This window comes from Thalia democratica, chromosome 6 (genome assembly GCF_965202585.1).
Source record: "Thalia democratica chromosome 6, ktThaDemo2.hap1.1, whole genome shotgun sequence".
Lineage (NCBI taxonomy): Eukaryota > Metazoa > Chordata > Thaliacea > Salpida > Salpidae > Thalia > Thalia democratica.
Window position 1 is genome coordinate 23,341,226 of NC_139170.1, and position 26,752 is coordinate 23,367,977.

Consider the following 26,752-nt stretch of genomic DNA (forward strand, 5'->3'; position numbering starts at 1 on the left):
TTATAAACAGCCGATTTTGACGTTAAAATAAGTTTTAATACTTGAAAACTAATATTCCTAACCGAAGATGTTTATTTAAATAGCTCTATGATATATTTTAAGTATATTAATACAAAAAATCATAATAACTCAAATAATGTGCGATCAAAAACGGTTTAATACAAGTATTTTGTTTGAAACAGCCTATTATAATGCCTATTGTACTTTTAATATGTCTAAAATTAAATTACTAACCAATAACGTTTATTAAATTATTTTTAAGAAATATAACAAGAATATTATAACTAAAAATCGAAAAAACTCAAGTAATGTATGATAAACAATTTTTATTGAGAGTATTTCGTCTTAAACAACTGATTATGACGTCAAACGAACTTTTAATACTTTACATATAATATTTTTAACCAAAGAGGTTTATTAAATTACCTTTACGTAACATTACAAGAATATTAAATCCAAAAATCAAAATAACTTAATTTATGTCCGATAAAAAATGTTTTTTGCAAGTATTTCGTCTTAAACAGCCGATTTTGACGTCAAAAGGAGTTTTAATACTTTAAAACTGACATTTAACCGAAGAGGTTTATTTAATTATCTATATTATATATTGCAATAATATTATAACATTAGGTCGAAATAACTCAAATAATGTACGATAAAAAAGCGTTTAATACAAGTATTTTGTTTAAAACAGCCTATTTTAATGCCTATTGTACTTTTAATATGTCTAAAATTAAATTACTAACCAATAACGTTTATTAAATTATTTTTAAGAAATATAACAAGAATATTATAACTAAAAATCGAAATAACTCAAGTAATGTATGATAAACAATTTTTATTGAGAGTATTTCGTCTTAAACAACTGATTATGACGTCAAACGAAGTTTTAATACTTTACATATATATTTTTAACCAAAGAGGTTTATTAAATTACCTTTACGTAACATTACAAGAATATTAAATCCGAAAATCAAAATAACTTAATTTATGTCCGATAAAAAATGTTTTTTGCAAGTATTTCGTCTTAAACAGCCGATTTTGACGTCAAAAGGAGTTTTAATACTTTAAAACTGACATTTAACCGAAGAGGTTTATTTAATTATCTATATTATATATTGTAATAATATTATAACATTATGTCGAAATAACTCAAATAATGTACGATAAAAAAGCGTTTAATACAAGTATTTTGTTTAAAACAGCCTATTTTAATGCCTATTGTACTTTTAATATGTTTAAAGTTCGATTACTAACCAATAACGTTTATTAAAAAAGCTGTAAGAAATATAACAAGAATATTATAGCCAAAAATGAAAATAACTTAAATAATGTACGATAAACAATGTTTATTGCAAGTATTTCGATTTTTACAGCCGATTTTGACGTCAAAAGGTGTTTAAGACTTAAAAACTAATATTTTTAACCGAAATGGTTAATTAAATTACCATTACGATATTTTACAAGAATATTGTAACCAAAAATCAAAATAACTAAAATTATGTACGATAAACAATGTTTTTTGCAAGCATTTCGTCTTAAACAGCCGATTTTGACATCTAAAGTAGTTTTAATACTTTAAAACTATTATTTTTAACCGAAAAGATTTATTAAACTACCTTTACGATATATTACATGAATATTATAACAAAAATGCAAAACTAAGTTAAATTATGTACGATAAACAATGTTTTTTTCATGTATTTCGTCTTAAACAGCCGATTTTGACGTCTAAAGTAGTTTTAATACAATCAAACAATTATTTTTAACCAATGAGGTTTTTTTAATTAGCTGTATGATATTTTACAAGAATATTATATCCAAAAATTATAATGATTCAAATAATGTACAATAAAAAAGGGTTTAATACAAGTATTTTGTTTAAAACAGCCTATTATAATGCCTATTAAATTTTTAATATATTTAAAATTAGATTACTAAGCAATAACGTTAATTAAATAAGCTATAAGAAATAAAACGAAAATATTATAAGAAAAAATCGAAAAAACTAAAATAATGTAAGATAAATAATGTTTATTGCAAGTATTTCGTCTTAAACAGCCGATTTTGACGTCAAAAGAAGTTTTATTACTTTAAAACTAATATTTTTAACCGAAGACAGTTATTAAATTACCTTTACGAAATACTACAGGAATATTATAACAAAAATACGACTAACTCAAATAACGTACGATAAAAAATGTTTATTGCAAGTATATCGTCTCTTTAACAGACAAGTATGACGTCAATTAGAGTTTTAATTATTTAAAACTAATGTTTTTAACTGATGAAGTTTATCAAATACCTTTACGAAATATTACTAGAATATTATAACCAAAAATCGAAAAAACTCAAATAGTATTCGATAAACAATGTTTATTCCAAGTATTTCGTGTTAAATAGCCGATTTTGACGTCAAAAAGAATTTTGATATTTTAAAACTAATATTTTTTTTTGAAAACGTTTATTAAGTTACTATTTCGAAATATTACAATAATATTATTACCAAAAATCTTAATAATTCAAATAGTGTACGATAAATAATATTTATTACAAGGATTTCGTCTTAAATACCCATTTTGACGTCAAAAGGAGTTTTAATACTTTAAAACTAAATTTCTCAACCGAAAAGGTTTATTAAATTAGCTGTTTGATATATAACAAGAATATTATTACCAGTAATCAAAATAATTCAAAAAGTGTACGATAAAAAGGGTTTAATACAAGTATATTGTTTGAAACAGCCTATAATAACGTCTATAGTATTTTAAATATGTTTAAAGTAAGATTACTAACTAAAGACGTTTATCAAATAATCTTTACGAAATATTACAATTATATTATAACTAAAAACCATATTGATTCAAATAATGTACGATAAAAAATGTTTATTACAATTTTTTCGACTTAAATAGCTGATCTTGACGTCAAAAGTAATTTCAGTACTCAAAACTAATTTTCGTAACCAAAGACGTTTATTAAATTACCTTTACGAAATATTACAATATTATTATTACCCTAAATAATAACAATTAAAATAGTGTACGATAAATATATTTATTACAAGTATTTCGTCTTAAACAGCCCATTTTGACGTAAAAAGGAGTTTTAATATTTTAGAACTAATATTACTAACCGAAAAAGTTCATTAAATTACCTTTACGATAAATTAAAAAAATATTATACTAAAAATCATAATAAGTCAAATAAAGAGGGATAAACAATGTTTGTTGCAAGTATTTAGTCTTTAACAACCGATTTTGACGTCAAAAGGAGTTTTAATACTTTAAAACTTAAATTTTTTAACCAAAGAGGTTTATTTATTTAGCTGTGTGGTATATTGTAAGAGTATAAATACCAATAATAATAAAAAATCAAAAAGTGTACGATAGAAACGGTTTAATACAAGTATTTTAATTAAAACAGCCTATTATAACGTCTAGGTACTTTTAGCACGTTTAAAATTAGATTATTAACCAAATACGTTTATTAAATTAGCTATACGAAATATTGCAAGAATAATATAACCAAAAATCAAAATTTATCAAATAATGTATGATAAACAGTCAATGTTTATTTAAGTATTTTGTCTTAAACAGATGAGTTTGACGTCGAAAGTAGTTTTAAAACTTTAAAAGTAATAATTTTAACTGAAGATGATTATTTTATTACGTTTTTAAAAGATTATACTAATACTATTATAAAGAATTGTAATAATTCAAATAGTTTACGATAAATAATGTTTATTACAAGTATTTTGTCGTAAATAGTCGATTTTGACGTCAAAAGGAGTTTTAATACTGTAAAACTAATGTTTCTAACTGAAGAGGTTTATTTAATTAGCTGTATGTTATATTACAAGAATATTAATACCAATAAAAAAAATAACTCAAGTAATGTTCGATAAAAAAGAATTCAATACAATAATTTTGTTTAAAACAGCCTATTAAAACGTCTATAGTACTTCTAATATGTTTATAGTTAGATTACTAATCAAAGACGTTTATTAAACTGGCTCTACGAGATATTATAAGAATATTATAACCAAAAATCGAAATATCTCAAATAATGTACGATAAATATAGTTTATCACAATTATTTTGTCTTAAAAAGCCGATTTCACGACAAAAGGAGTTTTCACCTTAAAACTAATATTTCTAACCAAAAAGGTTTATTTAATTAGCTTTATGATATATTACGAGAATAGTGACATCAATAATAAAAATTATTTAAGTAGTGTACGATTAAAAAGGGTTTAATAGAAATATTTTGTTAAAAAACAGCCTATTATAACATCTATAGTACTTTTTTTATGTTTAAAGTTAGATTACTAACCAAAGACGTTTTTTAAATTAGCGGTAAAAAAAGTTATAAGAATATTATAACGGATAATCGAAAAATTAAAATATTGTACGATAAACGATGTTTGTTACAAGTATTTCGTCTTAAATAGTTGATTTTGACATCAAAAGGAGTTTTAATACTTTAAAACTATTTTTCGTAACTGAAAAGATTTATATAATTAGCTGTAAGATATATTACAAGAATATTAATACCAATAACCAAAATAATTTAAATAGTGTACGATAAAAAAAGGTTTAATACAATGATTTTGTATAAAACAGCCTATTAAAACATCTATAGTACTATAAATATGTTAAAAAATAGATTACTAACCAAAGACGTTTATTAATTTAGTTGTACAAAATGTTATACGAATACTATAACGGAAGTCGAAAAACTCAAATAATGTACGATAAACGATGTTTAGAGCAAAGGAGTTTTAATACTTTAAAACTAATATTCCTAACCGAAGAAGTTTATTTAATTATTTGTATTATATATTACAAGACTATTCCTACCAATAATCAAAATAATTCAAATAATGTACGACTAAAAAGTGTTTAATAGAAGTATTTTGTTTAAAAGAGCCTATTATAACGTATATAGTACTGATGATATGTTTAAAATTAGATTTTTAACCAAAGACGTTTATTAAATTAGCTATACGAAATAATACAAGGATATTATAATAAAAAATCGAAATAACTCAAATAATATACGATAAACAATGTTTATTGCAAGTATTTCGTCTCAAACAGCCGATTTTAACGTCAAAAGGAACTTTAGTAATTTAAAACTAATATTCCTAACCAAAGAGGTTTATTTAATTAGCTGTATGATAATTTACAACAATATTTATACCTAAAATCATAAGAACTCAAATAATGTACGATTAAAAATGGTTTAATGCAATTATTTTATTTAAAATAGCCTATTATAACGTCTGTAGTACTAATAATATGTTGAAAGTTAGATTACTAACCAAAGAAGTTTGTTAAATTACCTTTACGAAATCTTACAATAATTTTGATACCTAAAATCGGAATTAATTAAATAATATACGATAAAAATGGGTTTAATACATACTTTTAATATATTTTAAGTTAGATTAATAATCAAATACATTTATTAAATTACCTTTACGAAATATTACAAGAATATTACAAACCAAAAATTGAAATTACTCAAATAATGTACGATAAATAATGTTTATTGCAAGTATTTCGTCTTAAACAGCCGATTTTGACGTCAAAAGGAGTTGTAATACTTTAAACTAATATTCCTAACCAAAGAGGTTCATTCAATTAGCTGTATGATATTCTACAAGAATATTATAACTAAAATTGAAATAACTTATATAATGTACGGTAAACAATGTTTTTTGCAAGATTTTCGTCTTAAACAGCCGATTTTGACGTCAAAAGAAGTTTTAATATTTTAAAACTAATATTTTTAACCGAAGTGGTTTATTAAATTACCGTAACGAAATATTACAAGAAAATTATAACCAAAAATTGAAATAACTAAAATAATATACAATAAACAATGTTTATTGCAAGTATTTCGTTCTTAAACCCACAATTTTGACGTCATAAAAGAATTTTATTACTTTAAAACTGATAATATTAACTGGATATGTTTATTAAATTGTCTTAAAGAAATATTACTAGAGTATTAAAACCATAACTCGAAATGACACAAATAATGTACGATAAACAATGTTTATTGCGAGTACAAACAGACAACTTTGACGTCAAAAGGAGATTTAATACTTTAAAACTAATATTTATAACCGAAGACGATTATTAAATTGTTTTTACGAAATATTACAAGAATATTATGACCAAAAACTGAAATAACTCAAATAATGTACTTATAAACAATATTTATTGCAAGTATTTCGTCTTGAATGGCCGATTTTGACGTCAAAATGAGTTATAATACTTTTAAATTAGTATTCCTAATTGAAGAGGTTTATTTAACTAGCTGTATAATACTTTACAAGAATGTTAATACCAAAAATCATTACAATTCAAATAAAGTACGATTAAAAAGGGTTTAATAAAAGTATTTTGTTTTAAACAGCCTATTATAACGCCTATAGTTCTTTTATTATGTTTAAAGTTAGATAACTAACCAATTAAGTTTATTTAATTAGCTTTAAGAAATCTAACAATAATTATTTAACCGATAAACGAAAGAACTCAAATAATGTACGAAAAACAATATTTATTCCAAGTGCTTCGTCTCTTAAACAGACAATTTTGCCGTCTAATGGAGTTTTAATTATTTATAACTAATATTTTTAACCGAAGACGATTTTTAAATTGGTTTAACGAAATATTACAAGAATATTAAAACAAATAATTAAAATTATACAAATGATGTACGACAAACAATGTTTATTGCAAGAATTTTGTCTTAAACAACCGATTTTGACGAAAATAATAACATATAATACTTTAAAACTAATATTCCTAACCGAAGAGGTTTATTTAATTAGCTGTATGATATTTTACAACAATATTTATACCTAAAATCATAAGAACTCAAATAATGTACGATTAAAAATGGTTTAATACAAGTATTTTGTTTAAAATAGCCTATTATAACGTCTATAGTACTAATAATATGTTGAAAGTTAGATTACTAACCAAAGAAGTTTGTTAAATTACCTTTATGAAATCTTACAATAATATTAATACCAAAAATCGGAATTAGTTAAATAATATACGATAAAAATAGGTTTAATACATACTTTTAATATATTTAAAGTTAGATTAATAATCAAGTACATTTATTAAATTTCCTTTACGAAATATTATAAGAATATTATAAACCAAAAATTGAAATTACTCAAATAATGTACGATAAATAATGTTTATTGCAAGTATTTCGTCTTAAACAGCCGATTTTGACGTCAAAAGGAGTTTTAATACTTTAAACTAATATTCCTAACCAAAGAGGTTCATTCAATTAGCTGTATAATATTCTACAAGAATATTATAACTAAAATTGAAATAACTCAAATAATATACAATAAACATTGTTTATTGAAAGTATTTCGTCTTTAACAGCCGATTTTGACTATAAAAGGAGTTTTAGTACATTAAAACTATTATTTTTAAACGAAGACGTTTATTAAATTTCCCTTACGTAATATTACAGGAATGTTAAAAGCGAAAATCGAAATAACTCAAATAATATACAATAAACAATGTTTATTGCAAGTATTTCGTCACAAACAGCCGATTTTAACGTCAAAAGGAACTTGAATAATTTAAAACTAATATTCCTAACCGAAGAGGTTTATTTAATTAGCTGAATGATATTTTACAAGAATAATTATACCTGAAATCGTAAGAACTCAAATAATGTATGATTAAAACGGGTTTAATACAAGTATTTTGTTTAAAATAGCCTATTATAAATTCTATAGTACTAATAATATGTTAAATTTAGATTAATAACCAAAGACGTATATTAGATTAGCTGTACGAAATATTACAAAATAATTATAACCGAAAATCGAAATAACTCAAATAATATACGAAAAACAATATTTATTAATAGTATTTCGTCTCTTAAACAGGCAATTTTGCCGTCTAATGGAGTTTTATTTATTCATAACTAATATCTTTAACCGAAGACGTTTATTAAATTACCTTTAAGAGTATTACTAGAATATTATAACCGAAAATCGAAATAACTTAAATAATGTACGATAAACAATGTTTATTGTAAGTTTTTCGTCTTAAAAAGCCGATTTTGACGTCAAAATGAATTTTAGTACTTTAAAACTAATATCTTTACCAAAGACCATTTTTAAATTGGTTTTACGAAATATTACAAGACTATTATAACCAAAAATCGAAATTATTCAAATGATGTACGACAAACAATGTTTGATGCCAGAATTTTGTCTTAAACAGCCGATTTTGACGTCAAAATGTAATATAATACTTTAAAACTAATATTCCTAACTAAAGAGGTTTATTTAATTAGATGTATGATAATATACGAGAATATTAATACCAAAAATCATAATAATTCAATAGTGTACGATAAAAAAAGGGTTTAATACAAGTATTTTGTTAAAAACATCGTATTATAATGTCTATTGTACTTTTAATATGTTTATAAGTCTATTAATAACCAAAGACGTTTATAAAATTAGCTGTATGAAATATTACAAGAATATTATAACCAAAAAACGAAATAACGCAAATAATGTACGATAACCAATGTTTATTGTAAGTATTTCGTCTTAAACAGCAAATTTTCACTACAAAAGGACCTTTAACACTTTAAAACTAATATTGCTCACCAAAGAGATTATTTTATTTAGCTCTGCAAAATATTGCAAGAATCTTTAATCAAAATCGAAATAACTTATATAATGTACGGTAAACAATGTTTATTGCAAGAATTTCGTCTTAAACTGCCAATTTTGACCTCAAAATGAGTTTTAATATTTATTACCAAAGACGTTTATTAAATTATCTTTACCAAATATTACATGAATTTTATAACCAAAAATCGAAATAACTCAAATAATGTACGATAAACAATGTTTATTGCAAGAATTTCGTCTCTCAAACGGCCTATTTTGACGTCAAAAGGAGTTTTATTACTTTAAAACTAATATTCCTTACCGAAGAGGTTTGTTTAATTAGCTGTATGAAATATTAAAAGAATATTAATCCAAAAAATCAAAATAAATCAATAGTGTACGATAAAAAAGGGTTTAATACAAGTATTTTGTTTGAAAACAGCCTATTAAAACGTCTATAGTACTTTTAATATGTTTGAAGTTAGATTAATAACGAAAAACGTTTATTAAATTAGCTGTATGAAATATTACAAGAATATTATAACCAAAAATCGAAATAACTCAAATAATTCGTCTTTAACACCCGATCTTGACTTCGAAAGGAGTTTTAATACATTAAAACTATTATTTTTAAGCGAAGATGTTTATTAAATTATTCTTACGAAATATAACAGGAATATATTAACCAAAAGTCGAAATGACTCAAATAATGTACGGTAAAAAATGTTTTTTGCGAGTATTTCGTCTCTTAAACAGTCAAATTTGACGTCAAATGGAGTTTTAACTATTTAAGACTAATATTTTAACCGAAGACGATTATACCTACCTTTACGTAACATTACAAGAATATTATAACCAAAAAAGGAAATAAATGGAATAATGTACGATAAATAATGTTTATTACAAATATTTCGTCTTAAACAGCCGATTCTGACGTCAAAAGGAGTTTTAATACTTTAAAACTAATATTTTTAACTAAAAGGTCTTTATAATTGGATGTATGATATATTACAAGAAAATTAATACCAAAAATCATAATAATTCAATAATGTACGATAAAAAAGGTTTAAATACAAGGATTTTGTTTAAAAAAGCCTATATAACGTCTATAGTACTTTAATATGTTTAAAGTTAGATAGCTAACCAAGAACGTTTATCAAATTAGCTGTTAGAAATGTTACAAGAATATCATAACCAAAAATCAAAATTACTAAAATAATATACGATAAACATTGTTTATTGCAAGTATTTTGTTTTAAATAGCCAATTTTGACGTCATAGGGAGTTTTGATAATTTAAAACTAATATTTTTAACCGAAGAGGTTTATTAAATTACCTTTACGAAATATTACTAGAATACTATAGGCAAAATTCATAATAATTCTAACAGTGTACGTTAAAAAAAGGTTTAATACAAGTAATTTGTTTAAACAGCCTATTATAACGTCTATAGTACTTTTAATATGTTTGAAGTTAGATTACTAACCACAAACGTTTATTAAATTAGCGGTACGAAATATTACAAGAATATTATAACCAAAAGTCGGGATAACTTAAATAATGTAAGATATACAATGTTTATTCCAAATATTTTGTCTTAAACAGTCGATTTTGACGTCAATAGGAGTTTTACATATTTATAACTAATATTTTTAACCGAAAAAGTTTATTAAATTACCTTTACGAAATATTACTAGAATACTATTGGCAAAATTCATAATAATTCTAACAGTGTACGATAAAAAAAGGTTTAATAAAAGTATTTTGTTTAAACAGCCTATTATAACGTCTATAGTACTTTTAATATGTTTGAAGTTAGATTACTAACCACAAACGTTTATTAAATTAGCGGTACGAAATATTACAAGAATATTATAACCAAAAATCGAAATAACTCAGATAATGTATGATAAACAATGTTTATTGCAAGTATTTCGTCTCTTAAATAGCCTATTTTGACGTCAGAAGGAGTTTTAATACTTTAAAATTAATATTACTCATCAAAGAGGTTTATTTAATTAGCATTATGATATACTACAATAATATTAACACTAAAAATCAAAATAACTCAATAGTGTACGATAAAAAAGGGTTTAATACAAGTATTTTGTTCAAAATAGCCTATTATAACGTATATAGTACTTTTATTATGTTTAAAGTCAGATTAATAACTTAAGAAGTTTATTAAATTAGCTTTAAGAATGATAACAAGAATATTATAGTCAAAAATCGAAATAACTCTAATAATGTAAGATAAACGATGTTTATTGCAAGTAGTTAGTCTCTTAAACAGCCTAGTTTGACGTCGAAAGGAGTTTTAATAATTTAAAACTAATATTTTAAACCGAAAATGATTATTAATTACCTTTACGTAATATTAAAAGAATATTATAACCAAAAATTGAAATAACTCAAATAATGTACAATAAACAATGTTTATTGCAAGTATTTCGTCCTAAACAACCGATTTTGATGTCAAAAGGAGTTTTAATACTTTAAAACTAATATTTTTAACTTAAAGGTCTCAATAATTTGGTGTATGATATATTTCAAGAATATTAATACCAAAAACCATAACTTTTTAATATTGTAGGATAAAAAAGAGTTTAATACAAGGATTTTGTTTAAAACAGCCTATTATAACGTCTATAGTACTTTTAATATGTTCAAAGTTAGATTACTAGCCAAAGACATTTATTAAATTAGCTGTAATAATTATTACAAGAATAATAATAACCAAAAATCGAAATAACTCAAATAGTTAACGATAAACAATGCTTATTGCAAGTATTTCGTTTCAAATAGCCGATTTCGACAACAAATCGAGTTTTAATACTTTATAACTAATATTCATAACCAAAGACGTTTATTAAATTAGCTTCAAGAATTATAACAAGAATATTATAACCAAAGATTAAAATAACTCAAATAATATACGATAAACAATCTTTACTGCAAGTATTTCGTCTTAAACAGCGGATTTTGACGTCAAAAGAAGTTTGATACTTCAAGATTAATATTTTTAACCGAAGAGGTTTATTGAATTACCTTTTCAAAATACTACAAGAATATTATAACCAAAAACTGAAATAACTCAGATAATATACGATAAAAAAAGTTTATTGCAAGTATTTAAGCCAATTGTGACGTCAAAATGAGTGTTAATACTTTAACCTAATGATTTTAACTAAAGAAGTTTATTAAATTACCTTTAGGAAATATTACAAGATTATTACAAGAATATTCCTAACGGAAGATGTTTTTTTAATTTGATGTATGATATATTAAAAGAATATTAATACCAAAAATCATAATAACTTAAATAATATACGATAAAAATGGGTTTAGTACATACTTTTAATATATTTAAAGTTAGATTAATAATCAATTACGTTTAATAAACTACCTTTACGAGATATTACAAGAATATTATAGACCAAAAATTGAAATAACTCAAATAATGTACGATAAACAATGTTTATTGCAAGTATTTCGTCTTACACAGCCGATTTTGACGTCAAAAGAATACTTAATACTTTAAAACTAATATTTTTAACCGAAGAGGTTTATTAAATTACCTTTACGAAATATTACAAGAAAATTGTAACCAAAAATAAAAATAACTCAAATAATGTACGATAAACAATGTTTATTGCAAGTTTTTCGTCTTAAAAAGCTGATTTTGACGTCAAAATGAGTTTTAATACTTTAATCTAATATTTTTAACCAAAGACGTTTATTAAATTACCCTTACGAAACATTACAAACATATTATAATTAAACTTCCAAATTTCTCAAATAATGTACGATAAACAATGTTTGTTACAAGTATTTCGTCTTAAATAGCATATTTTGACGTCAAAAGGAGTTTTAATACTTTAAAATTAATATTTTTTAACGAAGAAGTTTATTTACTTACCGTTAAGAAATATTACAAGAATATTATAACAAAAAATCGAAATAAATCAAATTATGTACGAAAAACAATGTTTATTTGAAGTATTTTGTCTTAAACAGCCGATTTTGAAGTCAAAATGAGTTATAATACTTAAAAACTAATTTTACTTACTGAAAAGGTTTATTTAATTAGATGTATAATATATTACGAGAATATTAATACCAAAAATCAAAATAACTCAGTAGTGTACGATATAAAAGCGTTTAATACAAGTATTTTGCTTAAAACAGCCTAATATAACGTCTATAGTACTTTTAATATGTTTAAAGTCAGACTATTAACCAAAGACGTTTATTTAATTAGTTGTACGAAATATTACAAGAATAATATGACCAATAATCGAAATATCTCGAATATTATACGAAAAACAATAATTATTGCAAGTAATTCGTCTTAAACAGCAGATTTTTACTTCAAAGAGAGTTTTAATAATTAAAAACTATTATTTTTAACCGAAGATTTTTATTAAATTAGCTTTGACAAATACAACAAGAATATTAGAACTAAAAATCGAAATAACTCAATTAATGTACGATAAACAATGTTTATTGCAAGTATTTTGTCTTAATCAGCCGATTTTGACGTCAAAAGAAGTTTAATACTTTAAAACTAATATTTTTAACCGAAGAGGTTTATTAAATTACCTTTTCAAAATGTTACAAGAATTTTTTAACCAAAAATCGAAATAACTCAACTAATGTACGATGTTTATTGCAAATATTTCGTCTTGAACAGCCGATTTTGACTTCAAAAGGAGTTTATATACTTTAAAACTAATATTCCTAACGGAAGAGGTTTACTTAATTTGATGTATGATGTTTTACAAGAATATTAATACCAATAGTCAAAAAATTTCAGTAGTGTACGATAAAAAAGGTTTTAATAAAAGTATTTTGTTTAAAACAGCCTATTATAACGTCTATAGTACTTTTAATATGTTTGAAGTTAGATTACTAACCACAAACGTTTATTAAATTAGCGGTACGAAATATTACAAGAATATTATAACCAAAAATCGAAATAACTCAGATAATGTATGATAAACAATGTTTATTGCAAGTATTTCGTCTCTTAAATAGCCTATTTTGACGTCAGAAGGAGTTTTAATACTTTAAAATTAATATTACTCATCAAAGAGGTTTATTTAATTAGCATTATGATATACTACAATAATATTAACACTAAAAATCAAAATAACTCAATAGTGTACGATAAAAAAGGGTTTAATACAAGTATTTTGTTCAAAATAGCCTATTATAACGTATATAGTACTTTTATTATGTTTAAAGTCAGATTAATAACTTAAGAAGTTTATTAAATTAGCTTTAAGAATGATAACAAGAATATTATAGTCAAAAATCGAAATAATTCTAATAATGTAAGATAAACGATGTTTATTGCAAGTAGTTAGTCTCTTAAACAGGCTAGTTTGACGTCGAAAGGAGTTTTAATAATTTAAAACTAATATTTTAAACCGAAGACGATTATTAATTACCTTTACGTAATATTAAAAGAATATTATAACCAAAAATTGAAATAACTCAAATAATGTACAATAAACAATGTTTATTGCAAGTATTTCGTCCTAAACAACCGATTTTGATGTCAAAAGGAGTTTTAATACTTTAAAACTAACATTTTTAACTTAAAGGTCTCAATAATTTGGTGTATGATATATTACAAGAATATTAATACCAAAAACCATAAATTTTCAATATTGTAGGATAAAAAAGGGTTTAATACAAGGATTTTGTTTAAAACAGCCTATTATAACGTCTATAGTACTTTTAATATGTTCAAAGTTAGATTACTAGCCAAAGACATTTATTAAATTAGCTGTAAGAATTATTACAAGAATAATAATAACCAAAAATCGAAATAACTCAAATAGTTAACGATAAACAATGCTTATTGCAAGTATTTCGTTTCAAATAGCCGATTTCGACAACAAATCGAGTTTTAATACTGTATAACTAATATTCATAACCAAAGACGTTTATTAAATTAGCTTCAAGAATTATAACAAGAATATTATAACCAAAGATTAAAATAACTCAAATAATATACGATAAACAATCTTTACTGCAAGTATTTCGTCTTAAACAGCGGATTTTGACGTCAAAAGAAGTTTGATACTTCAAGATTAAATTTTTTAACCGAAGAGGTTTATTGAATTATCTTTTCAAAATACTACAAGAATATTATAACCAAAAACTGAAATAACTCAGATAATGTACGATAAAAAAAGTTTATTGCAAGTATTTAATAGCCAATTGTGACGTCAAAATGAGTGTTAATACTTTAACCTAATGATTTTAACTAAAGACGTTTATTAAATTACCTTTAGGAAATATTAGAAGATTATTACAAGAATATTCCTAACGGAAGATGTTTATTTAATTTGATGTATGATATATTAGAAGAATATTAATACCAAAAATCATAATAACTTAAATAATATACGATAAAAATAGGTTTTAATTACTTTTCATACTTTAAAATAGGTTCATACTTTTAATATATTTAAAGTTAGATTAATAATCAATTACGTTTAATAAACTACCTTTACGAAATATTACAAGAATATTATGGCCCAAAAATTGAAATAACTCAAATAATGTACGATAAACAATGTTTATTGCAAGTATTTCGTCTTACACAGCCGATTTTGACGTCAAAAGAATATTTAATACTTTAAAACTAATATTTTTAACCGAAGAGGTTTATTAAATTACCTTAACGAAATATTACAAGAAAATTGTACCCAAAAATCAAAATAACTCAAATAATGTACGATAAACAATGTTTATTGCAAGTATTTCGTCTTAAAAAGCTGATTTTGACGTCAAAATGAGTTTTAATACTTTAATCTAATATTTTTAACCAAAGACGTTTATTAAATTACCATTACGAAATATTACAAACATATCATAATTAAACTTCCAAATTACTCAAATAATGTTCGATAAACAATGTTTGTTACAAGTATTTCGTCTTAAATAGCATATTTTGACGTCAAAAGGAGTTTTAATACTTTAAAATTAATATTTTTTAACGAAGAAGTTTATTTACTTACCGTTAGGAAATATTACAAGAATATTATAACAAAAAATCGAAATAAATCAAATTATGTACGAAAAACAATGTTTATTTGAAGTATTTTGTCTTAAACAGCCGATTTTGAAGCCAAAATGAGTTATAATACTTCAAAACTAGTTTTACTTACTGAAAAGGTGTATTTAATTAGATGTATAATATATTACGAGAATATTAATACCAAAAATCAAAATAACTCAGTAGTGTACGATATAAAAGCGTTTAATACAAGTATTTTGTTTAAAACAGCCTAATATAACGTCTATAGTAATTTTAATATGTTTAAAGTCAGACTACTAACCAAAGACGTTTATTTAATTAGTTGTACGAAATATTACAAGAATAATATGACCAATAATCGAAATATCTCGAATAATATACGAAAAACAATAATTATTGCAAGTAATTCGTCTTAAACAGCAGATTTTTACTTCAAAGAGAGTTTTAATATTTAAAAACTATTATTTTTAACCGAAGATTTTTATTAAATTAGCTTTGAGAAATACAACAAGAATATTAGAACTAAAAATCGAAATAACTCAATTAATGTACGATAAACAATGTTTATTGCAAGTATTTTGTCTTAATCAGCCGATTTTGACGTCAAAAGAAGTTTAATACTTTAAAACTAATATTTTTAACCGAAGAGGTTTATTGAATTACCTTTTCGAAATGTTACAAGAATTTTTTAACCAAAAATCGAAATAACTCAACTAATGTACGATGTTTATTGCAAATATTTCGTCTTGAACAGACGATTTTGACTTCAAAAGGAGTTTATATACTTTAAAACTAATATTCCTAACGGAAGAGGTTTACTTAATTTGATGTATGATGTTTTACAAGAATATTAATACCAATAATCAAAAAATTTCAGTAGTGTACGATAAAAAAGGTTTTAATAAAAGTATTTTGTTTAAAACAGCCTATTATAACGTCTAAAGTACTTTTAATATGTTTAGAGTTATATTTCTAACTAAAGACGTTTATTAAATTAGCTGTTTCAAATATAACAAGAATATTATAACCAAAAATCGAAATAACTAAATAATGTACGATAGACAATGTTTATTGCAAGTTTTTCGTCATAAACAGCCAATTCTGACGTCAAAATAGGTTTGAATACTTTAAAACTAATTTATTTAACAGAATAATTCATTTGATTAGCTGTTCGAAATGTTACAAGAATATAATAACTAAACACGAAATAACTTATATAATGTACAGTAAACAATGTTTGTTGCAAGAATTTCGTCTTAAACAGCCGAATTTGACGTCAAAATAAGTTTTAATATTTTAAAACTAATATTTTTAACCAAAAACAATTATTAAATTGTATTTACGAAATATTACAAGAACATTATAACCAAAAATCGAAATAAATCAAAAAATGTACGATAAACAAAGTTTATTGCAAGTATTTAATAGCCGATTCTGACGTTAAAATAAGTTTTAATACTTTAAATCTAATATTTTAACCGAAGACGTTTACTAAATTACCTTTACAAAATATTACAAGAATATTATAACCAAAAATCGAAATAACTCAAATAATGTACGATAAAAAAAGTTTAGGGCAAGTATTTTGTTTTAAACAGCAGATTTTGACGTCAAGGGAGTTTTAAAACTTTAAAACTAATATATTTAACCGAAGACGTTTATTCAATTACTTTTACGATATATTACAAGAATATTAAGACCCATAGTCGAAATAACTAAAATAATGTACGATGAACAATGTTTATTGGAAGTATTTCGTCTCTTAAACAATCTATTTTGACGTCAAATTGAGTTTTAATTATTAAAAACTAATATTTTAAACCGAGGACGATTATTAAATTACCTAAACGAAATATTACAAGAATTTTATAACTTAAATCAAAATAACTTATATAATGTACGATAAACAATATTTACAGCAAGTATTTCGTCTTAAACAGCCGATTTTTGCGTCAAAAGGGGTTTTAATACTTTGAAACTAATATTCCTAACCGAAAAGATTCATTTAATTAGTTGTACGAAATATTACAAGAATATAATAACCAATATCGAAATACCTAATATAATGTACGGTAAACAATGTTTATTGCAAGTATTTCGTCTTAAACAGCCGATTTTGACGTCGAAATGAGTTTTAATATTTCAAAACTAATATATTTAACCGAGGACGTTTATTAAATTATCTTAACGAAATATTACAAGAATATTATAACCCAAAATCGAAATAAATCAAATAATGTACGATAAACATTGTTTATTGTAAGTATTTGGTCATAAACAGCCGATTTTGACGTCAAAATTAGTTTTAATACTTTATAACTAGTATTCCTTACCGAAGAAGTTAAATTAGCTGTATGATATGTTACAATAATATTATATCCAAAAATCATAATAACTCAAATAATGTACGATAAAAAATTGTTTAATACAAGTATTTTGTTTAAAACAGCCCATTATAATGCCTATTGTACTTTTTATATGTTTAAATTCGATTACTAACCAATAACGTTTATTAAATGAGCTATAAGAAATATAAAAAGATTATTATAACAAATAATCCAAATAACCTAAATAATGTACGTTAAACAATGTTTATTGCAAGTATTTCGTCTTAAACAGCCTATTTTGACGTCAAAAGAAGTTTTAATACTTTAAAACTAATATTTTAACCGAAGACACTAATTAAATTACCTTTACTAAATACTACAGGAATATTATAACAAATATTGAAATAACTCAAATAATATACGATAAACAATGTTTATTGCAAGTATTTCGTCTTTTAAACAGACAATAATGACGTCAAATGGAGTTTTAAATATTTAAAACTAATATTTTCAACCGAAGAAGTTTATTAAATTACCTTTACGTAATATTACTAGAATATTTTAACTAAAAATTTAATAACTCAAATAATGAAGAATAAACAATGTTTATTACAAGTATTTGGTCATAAACAGCCAATTTTGACGTCAAAATTAGTTTTAATACTTTAAAACTAATATTCCTAACCGAAAATGTTTATTTAATTAGCTGTATGATATATTTCAAGTATATTAATATAAAAAATCATAATAATTCAAATAATATACGATAAAAAACGGTTTAATACAAGTATTTTGTTTAAAAAAGGCTATTGTAATGCCTATTGTACATTTAATATGTTTAAAGTTAGATTACTAACCAATAACGTTTATTAAATTAGCTTTGAGAAATATAACGAGAATATTATAACTAAAAATTGAAATGACTAAAATATTGTAGGATAATAATGTTTATTGCAAGTATTTCGTCTTAAATAGCCGATTTTGACGTCAAAAGAAGTGTTAATACTTTAAAACTAATATTTTTAACCGAAGAGGTTTATTAAATTACCCTTACGATATATTACAAGAATATTACAACCTAAAATCAAAATGACTTAAATTATGTACAATAAACGATGTTTTTTACAAGTATTTCGTCGTAAACAGCCGATTTTGACGTCTAAAGTAGTTTTAATACATTGAAACAATTATTATTAACTAAAGAGGTTTATTTAATTAGCTGTATGATATATGACAAGAATATTGATACCTAAAATCATAATTATTCAAATGATGTACAATAAAAAAGGGTTTAATACAAGTATTTTGTTTAAAACAGTCTATTATAATTCCTATTGTACTTTTAATATGTTTAGAGTTAAATTACTAACCAATAACGGTTATTAAATAAGCTGTAAGAAATATAACAAATAAATTATCACAAAAAATCGAAATAAATAAATAATGTACGATAAATAATGTTTACTGTAAGTATTTCGTCTTAAACAGCCGATTTTGACGTCAAAAGGTGTTTCAACACTTTAAAACTGATATTTTTAATCTAAAAAAGTTATTAAATTACCTTTACAAAATACTACAGGAATATTATAACTAAATGTCGAAATAACACAAATAATGTACGAAAAACAATGTTTATTGCTAGTTTTACGTCTTTTAAACAGACAATTATGAAGTCAAATGAAGTTTTAGTTATTTAAAACTAAAAATTTTAACCGAGGACATTAATTGAACTACCTTTACAAAATATTACAAGAATATTAAAACAAAATATCGAAAAAACTTAAATAATGTACGATAAACAATATTTATAACAAGTATTTTGTCTTAAACAGCCGAGTTTGACGTCTAAAGTAGTTTTAATACATTGAAAAAAATTATTACTAACCAAAGAGGTTTATTTAATTAGCTGTATGATATATTACAAGAATATTCCTACCAAAAATCATTATTAATTCAAATCGTGTACAATAAAAAAGGGTTTAATAGAAGTATTTTGTTTAAAACAGCCTATTATTTATATTGCACTTTTAATATATTCAAAGTTAGATTACTAACCAATAACGTTTATTAAATTAGGTATAAGAAATATAACAAGAATATTATAACAAGAATATTATAACTAGAAATCGAAAAAAATCAGATTATGTACAATAAACAATGTTTATTACGAGTTTTTCGTCAAAAACAGCCGATTTAAACGTCAAAAGACGTTTTAACACTTTAAAACTAATATTTCTAACCAAAGAGGTTCATTGAATTACCTTTACGAAATATTACAAGGATATTATAACCAAAAATCAAAATAACTCAAATAATGTATGATAAACAATGTTTTTTGCAACTTTCGTCTTAAACAGCCGATTTTGACGTCAAAAGTAGTTTTAATACTTTAAAACTAGTATTTCTAATCGAAGACGTTTATTTAACTTGTTGTATGATATATTACAATAATAGTAATACCTAAAATCATAATAATTTAAATAATGTACGATAAAAAATGGTTTATTATAAGTATTTTGTTTAAAACAGCCTATTTTAATGCCTATTGTACTTTTGATATGTTTAAAGTAGGATTACTAACCAATAACGTTTATTTAATTAGGTGTAAGAAATATTACAAGAATATTATAACTAAATATCGAAATAACTCAAATAATGTTCGATAAACAATGTTTATTGCAACTATTTCGTTTAAAACAGCCGATTTTGACGTCAAAAGAAGTTTTAACACTTTAAAACAAATATTTTTAACCGAAGAGGTTTATTAAATTACCTTGAAATATTACAAAAAATTTGTAACAAAAAATCGAAATAACTCAAATAGTGTACGATAAACAATGTTTATTATAAAGTATTTCGTCTTAAAGAGCCGTTTTTTAACGTCAAAATGAGTTTTAATACTATAAAACTAGTATTCCTAACCGAAGAGGCTTATTAAATCAGCTGCATGATATGTTACAAGAAGATTATATCCAAAATAATAATAACTCAAATAATGTACGATAAAAAACGGTTTATTACAAGTATTTTGTTTAAAAAAGCCTATTATAACGCCTATTGTACTTCTAATATGTTTAAAATTAGATATATAACCTATAACGTTTATTAAAAAAGCTGTTAGAAATATATCAAAAATTTTATAACAAAAAATCGCAATAACTCAAATAATGTACGATAAACAATGTTTATTGCAAGCATTTTGTCTTAAACAGCCAATTTTGACGTCAAAAGGAGTTTTAATACTTTAAAACTAATACTTCTAACCTAAAGAGGTTTATTAAATTACCTTTACGAAATATCACAAGAATATTATAACCAAAAATCAAAATAACTCAAATAATGTACGATATGTAATATCTATTGCAATTATTACGTCTTAAAGAGCCGATTTTGACGTCAAAAGAAGTTTAAATACTTTAAAACTAATATTCTTAACCGAAGAAGTTTATTTAACTAGCTGTATGATATATTACAAGAATATTAATACCAAAAATCATAATAATTCAAATAATGTACGATAAAAAATGGTGTAATACAAGTATTTTGTTTAATACAGCCTATTATAATGCCTATTGCACTTCCAATATGTTTGAAGTTAGATTACTAACCAATAACTTTTATTTAATTATCTGTTAGTAATATAACAAGAATATTATAACTAAAAATCAAAAAAATTCAAACAATGTTCGATAAACAGTGTTTATTGCAAGTATTTCATCTTAAACAGCCGATTTTGACTTTAAAAGAAGTTAAAACACTTTAAAACTAATATTTTCAACCGAAGGGGTTAATTAAATTACTTTTACGAAATATTACAAGAATATTGTAACCCAAAATCGCAATAACTCAAATATTGTACAATAAAAAAGGGTTTTAAAACAAGACTTTTGTTTAAAACAGCCTATTATAATGCCTATAGTACTTTTAAAATGTTTAAAGTTAGATGATTAACCAATATAGTTTATTAAATTAGCGGTAAGAAATATAACAAAAATATTATAACCACAAATCGAAATAACTAAAATAATGTACGATATATAATGTTTATTGCAAGTATTTCGTTTTAAACAGCCTATTTTGACGTCAAAAGAAGTTTTATTACTTTAAAACTAATATTTTTTACCGAAAACAGTTATTAAATTACTTTTACGAAATACTACAGGAATATTATAACCGAATGTCGAAATAACTCAAATAATAAACGATAAATAATGTTCATTGCAATTATTTCGTCTTAAATAGCTGATTTTGACGTAAAAATGAGTTTTAATACTTTAAAACTAAAATTTCTAACCGAAGAGGTTTATTTAACTAGCTGTATGATATAATAAAAGAATATTAATACTACAAATCATAATAATTCAAATAACGAACGATGAAAAATGGTTTAATACAAGTTTTTTGTTTAAAACAGCCTATTATAATGCTTATTGTACTTTTGATTTGTTTTAAGTAGATTACTAACTAATAACGTTTATTAAATTAGGTGTAATAAATATGACAAGAATATTATAACTAAACATCAAAAAAACTTAAATAATGTTCGATAAACAATGTTTATTGCAAGTATTTCATCTTAAACTGCCGATTTTAACTTCAAAAAAAGTTTTAACACTTAAAAACTAATATTTTTAACCAAAGAGGTTTAAACCAAAGAAGTTTATCAAATTACCTTTACGAAATATTACAAGATTATTGTAACTAAAAATCGAAATAACTCAAATAATGTACATAAAAAAAAGGGTTTAATATAAGTATTTTCTTTAAAACAGCGTATTAAAATGCCTTTTGTACTTTTAATATGTTTAAAGTTAGATTACTAATCAATATCGTCAAAAGGAGTTTTATTACATTAAAACTAATATACCTTACAGAAGAGTTTTATTTAATTAGCTGTATGAAATATTACGAGAATATTAATACCAATAATCATAAAAAATTAATAGTGTACGATAATTAGGGTTTAATACAAGTATTTTGTTTAAAATAGCCTACTATAACGTCTATAGTACTTTTAATATGTTTAAAGTTAGATTCATAATCAAATATTTTTATTAAGTTAGCTATGTGATTTATTACACGAATAAAATATCCAAAAAAATTAAAAACTCATATAATGTACGATAAAAAACGGTATAATAAAAGTATTTTGTTTAGAACAGACTATTATAACGCCTATTGTACTTCTAATATGTTTAAGGCTAGTTTAGAAACCAATAACGTTTATTAAATTAGCTGTAAGAAGTATAACAAAAATATTATAACCAAAAGTCGAAATAACTAAATGATGTAAGATAAACAATGTTTATTGCAAATATTTCGTCTTAAAAAGCCGATTTTGACTCCAAAAGGGGTTTTAATACTCTAAAACTAATATTTTTAACCAAAGATGTTTAATAAATTACATGTACGAAATATTACAAGAATATTAGAACCAAAAATTGAAGAAACTCAAATAATGTACGGTACACAATGTTTATTGCAAGAATTACGTCTTAAACAGTCGGTTTTGACGTCAAAATATGTTTTATTACTTTAAAAGTAATATTTTAAACCGATGAAGTTTATTAAATTATCTTTACGATATATAATAAGAATAGTATAACCAAAAACAAAATAAATCAAATAATGAACGATAAACAATTTTTTTTGCATGTATTTCGTCTTAAACAGCCGATTTAACGTCAAAAATAGTTTTAATACTTTTAAACTAATATTCTTATCCGAAGAGGTTTATTTAACTAGCTGTATGATATATTACAATTATATTAATACAAAAAATCATAATAATTCAAATAAAGTACGATAAAAAAGGGTTAAATACAAGAATTATGTTTAAAACAGCCTATTGCAATGCCTTTTGTACATTTATTATGTTTAAAGTTTGATTACTAACCAATAAAGTTTATTAAATAAGCTGTAAGAAATATAACTAGAATATTATATCCAAAATATGAAAGAATACAAATAATGTACGATAAAAAAAGTTTATTGCAAATATTTCGTCTTAAACAGCCATTTTTGACGTCAAAAGGAGTTTTAATACTTTAAATTTAATATTCCTAACCAAAGAAGTTTATTTAATTACCTATATGATATATTACAAGAATATTAATACCAAAAATCATAATAACTCAAATAATGTACGATAAAAAAGGGTTTAATACAAGTATTTTGTTTAAAACAGCCTGTTATAATGCCTATTGTAATTTTAATATGTTTAAAGTTCGATTACTAACTAATAAAGTTTATTAAATTAGCTATAAGAAATAAAACAAGATTATTATAACGAAAAATTAGAATAACTCAAATAATGTACGATAAACAATGTTTATTGCAAGTATTTCCTTTCACTTAAACAGCCTATTTTGAAGTCAAAAGAAGTTTTAATACTTTAAAACTAATATTTTTAACCGAAGACAGTTATTATATTACCTTTACGAAATACTACTGGAATATTATAACCAAATGTTTAAATAACTTAAATAAAATACGATAAACAATGTTTATTGCAAGTATTTCTTCTCTTAAACAGACAATAACGAAGTCAAATGGAATTTTAATTATCTGAAACTAATATTTTTAACCGAAGAGGTTTACTAAATTACCTTTACGAAATATTACAAGAATATTTCAACCAAAAATTTAATAACTCAAAAAATGAAGAATAAACAATGTTTATTGCAAGTATTTCGTCTCAAACAACCGATTTTGACTTCAAAATGAGTTATAATATAATTAAACTAATTTCCTAACCAAAGAGGTTTTATTAATTAGCTGTATGATATATTACAAGAATATTAATACCAAAAGTCATAATAATTCAAATAATGTATTGATAAAATGGGTTTAACACAAGTTTTCTGTTTAAACAGCCTATCATAATTCCTATTGTACTTTTGATATGTTTAAAGTTAGATTACTAACCAGAAACGTTTATTAAATTAGCTGTAAGAAATATAACAAGAATATTATAACCAAAAATTGTAATAACTCAAATAATGTACGATAGACAATGTTTGTTGCAAGTATTTCGTCTAAAACAGCCGATTTGACGTTAAAAGAAGTTTTAATACATTAAAACTAATATTCCTAACCAAAGAGGTTTATTTAATTAGATGTATGATATATTACAAGAACATTTATACTAAAAATCAAAATGATTTTAAAGTGTACGATAAATAAAGGTTTCATAGAAGTATTTTGTTTAAAAACAGCCCATTATAACGTCTATAATACTTTTAATATGTTTAAAGAAAGATTTCTAACCAGAGATCTATATTAAATTACTTATACGAAATATTACAAGAATTTTATATCCAAAAATCGAAATAACTCAAATAATATACGATAAAAAATTATTATTGCAAGTATTTCGTCTTAAACAGCCGAATTTGACATAAAAAGAATTTTAATACTTTAAAACTAATATTTTTAACCGAAGAGGTTTTATTTATAAGCTGTATGATATATTACCAGAATAATATAACCAAAATCACATTAACTCAATATTGTTTTTTTAATATGTTACAAGTTAGATTACTAACCAAAGACCTTTTTATTAATTTAACTTCAAGAAATATAACATGAATATTATAACTAAAAATTAAAATAACTCACATAATGTATGATAAAATATGTTTATTGCAAGTATTTCGTCTTAAACAGCTGATTTTGACGTCAAAAAAAGTTTTAACACCTTAAAACTTATATTTTTTACTAATGAGGTTAATTAATTTAACTTTACGAAATATTACAAGAATATTATAATTGAAAATCGAAATAACTCAAATAAAGTACGATACACAATGTTAATTGCAAGTCTTTTGTCTTAAACAGCCGATTTTGACGTCAAAAGGAGTTTTAATACTTTAAATTTAATATTCTTAACCAAAGAAGTTTATTCAATTAGCTATATAATATATTACAAGAATATTAATACTAAAAATCATAAAAACTCAAATAATGTACGATTAATAAAGTTTTTTGCAAGTATTTCGCCTTAAACAGCCGATTTTGACGTCAAAAGGAGATAAATACTTTAAAATAAATATTCTCAACCGAAGAGGTTTATTAAATTACCTTTACTAATTATTACAAGAATATTGTAACCACAAATCGAAATATCTCAAATAATGTACGATAAACAATGTTTATTGTAAGTATTTCGTCTTAAAAAGGCGATTGTGACGTCTAAATGAGTTTTAATAATATAAAACTAGTATTTCTAACCTAAGAAGTTTATTTAATTAGCTGTATGATTTATTAAAGAAAATTAATACCAAAAATCAAAAAATTTCAAAAGTAGACGATAAAAATGTTTTATTACAAGTATTTCATTTAAAACAGCCTATTATAACATCTATTGGTTTTTTAATATTATGAAGTTAGATAACTAACCAAAGACGTTTATTAATTTAGCTGTAAGAAATATAACAAAAAAATTTTAACTTAAAATCAAAATAACTCAAATCATGTACGACTAATAAAGTTTATTGCAAGTATTTTGTCTTAAACAGCCGATTTTGACGTCAATAGGAATTTTAACACTTTAAAACTAATATTTTTAACCAAAGAGGTAAATTAAATTACCTTTACAAATTATTACGAGAATATTATAACTAAAAATCAAAATAACTTAATTAATGTACAATAAACAATGTTTATTTAAAGTATTACGTCACTTTAATACAC

General features: G+C 23.0%; 1 protein-coding gene across 1 annotated transcript in view; it reads right to left on the reverse strand.

The window, feature by feature from the left end:
• LOC145838899 (uncharacterized) overlaps positions 1-26,752 on the reverse strand; it is a 180,157-nt gene that overhangs the window by 15,591 nt on the left and 137,814 nt on the right. The window lies entirely within an intron of this gene.